The sequence below is a fragment of the Dromiciops gliroides genome, chromosome 4, assembly GCF_019393635.1.
Source record: "Dromiciops gliroides isolate mDroGli1 chromosome 4, mDroGli1.pri, whole genome shotgun sequence".
NCBI classification, from domain to species: domain Eukaryota; kingdom Metazoa; phylum Chordata; class Mammalia; order Microbiotheria; family Microbiotheriidae; genus Dromiciops; species Dromiciops gliroides.
Genome location: NC_057864.1, coordinates 299,491,883 through 299,493,775, shown reverse-complemented (window position 1 = coordinate 299,493,775; position 1,893 = coordinate 299,491,883). Strand labels below are relative to the sequence as shown.

General features: G+C 41.5%; 1 pseudogene; it reads left to right on the top strand.

Moving 5' to 3' along the window:
- Positions 1-241: 241 nt before the first annotated feature.
- On the top strand, positions 242-1,252 carry LOC122725616 (annotated as a pseudogene).
- Positions 1,253-1,893: the final 641 nt, after the last annotated feature.

The window sequence follows — 1,893 nt, the reverse complement described above, 5'->3', positions numbered from 1 at the left end:
GTTGATTTCAATAAGACATTTATCTTTCTAGATCTTCCTTAATGCTAGTGCCTTCCCTTTTTAATTATCTCTCATTTATCCTTCTTGGAAGAATAGCCTAACATCCTAAGAATAACCTTAAGAATAATCCTGATTCACTAATTTTTTTCCCAGAGACTTCCTAACAGTCAGTCAGTGAGAAACTTATGTTATCCTACTTTCAATTTCTTCTTAGCTCAACAGACCCCTTCACGCCTTTATTATGCATGAATGCATCTCTATCCACATAGGCCAGGCCAGTGTCCAGACTGGCAATGCCTGTTGGGAGCTATACTGCCTGGAACATGGTATCCAGCCTGAGGGGCAGTTACCAAGTGAGAAGACAACTGGGGGTAGAGATGACTCAATATCTTCAGTAAAAATGGAACTAGTAAGCATATTCTCCATGCTGTGTTTATAAACTTGGAACTAACTGTTATTGATGAAGTATGAACTGGATGACAGCTCTTCCACCCTGAGCAGCTGATTACTAGCAAGGAAAATGCCACCAATAACTATGCCCTTGGACACTATACTATCGGCAAGGAAATCACTGATATGATTCGGAATAGAATTCAGAAGATTTTTGATCAGTACACAGGCGTTCAAGGCTTCTTGGTTTTCTACAGCTTTGGTGGTAGGACTGGCTTTGGTTTTACCTTTCTGCTGATGGATCTACAGATTATGGCAACAAGTCCAAGCTAGAGTTCTCCATTTACCCAGTCCCTCAGGTTTCCATAGCTGTACGTGAGTCCTACAACAACTCCATTCTAACCACTCACACCACCCTGGAACACTCTGATTGTGCTTTCATGGTAGACAATCAGGTCATCCATGATATTTGTCCCAGAAACCTTTGCTATTCAGTGCACAACCTGAACTAACCTGAATCACCTCATGAGCCAAATCATGTACTGCTTCTCTCCAATTTGATGGTGCTCTGAATGTTGATCTGACAGAATTCCACAACAGCCTGGTGCCCTATCCCCATATCCATTTCCCCTTGGACACATATGTGTCAGTCATCTCTGTTGAGAAACCTACCATGAAGCTGGCTGTTGCAGAGATCGCTAATGCTTGCTTTGAGCCTGCCAACAAGATGGTGATGTGTGACCCTCACCATGGTAAATATATGGCTTGCCGCCTGCTCTACTGTGGTAATATGGTTCCCAAAGATGTCAATGCTGTCATCACTACCATCAAAACAAAACATAGTATCCAGTTTGTGAATTGATGCTCAACTGGCTTCAAGGTTGTCATTAACTATCAGCCTCCCAGTGGTTCCTGGTGACAATGTGGCGAAAGTACAGGAGGCAGTGTGCATGTTGAGCAACATTACAACTGTTGCTGAGGTCTGGGCTTGCCTGGACCACAAGTTTGATCTGATATATGCCAAACCTGCCTCTGTCCATTGGTATGTGGGGGGGGGGCAGGGAGGAAGGAGAGTTCTCTGAGGCATGGGAAGATTATGGTTGCCCTGGAGAAGAATTATGAGGAGGTTGGAGTAGATAATGCTGAGGGGGAAAATGAAACTAAGGGATATTTATTTTTATGCTATTTTTATCTTTATATTAGGTCTGTCTCTTTTTTTCCTGTTTGGTGAAAATGCCCTCTGTGGCCATTAAATGTCAATAAAATATGATACTTGCAAAAGAAAAAAAAAAAGAAAATTCCTAAAGACTAAAGAAAATCCTAATTTATCCTTTATTAGAGATAATCTTTAGTTACCTCTAATTTATTCTATTTCTAATTTCCACATAATTGTATGTTGGTTCCACACACATACACCCTCATATTGTGAGCTCTTTGAGAACAATGGCTCTTTGTCTTTCTCTGTATCCTCAGCACTGAGCACAGTGCCTAGCACAGTAAGCT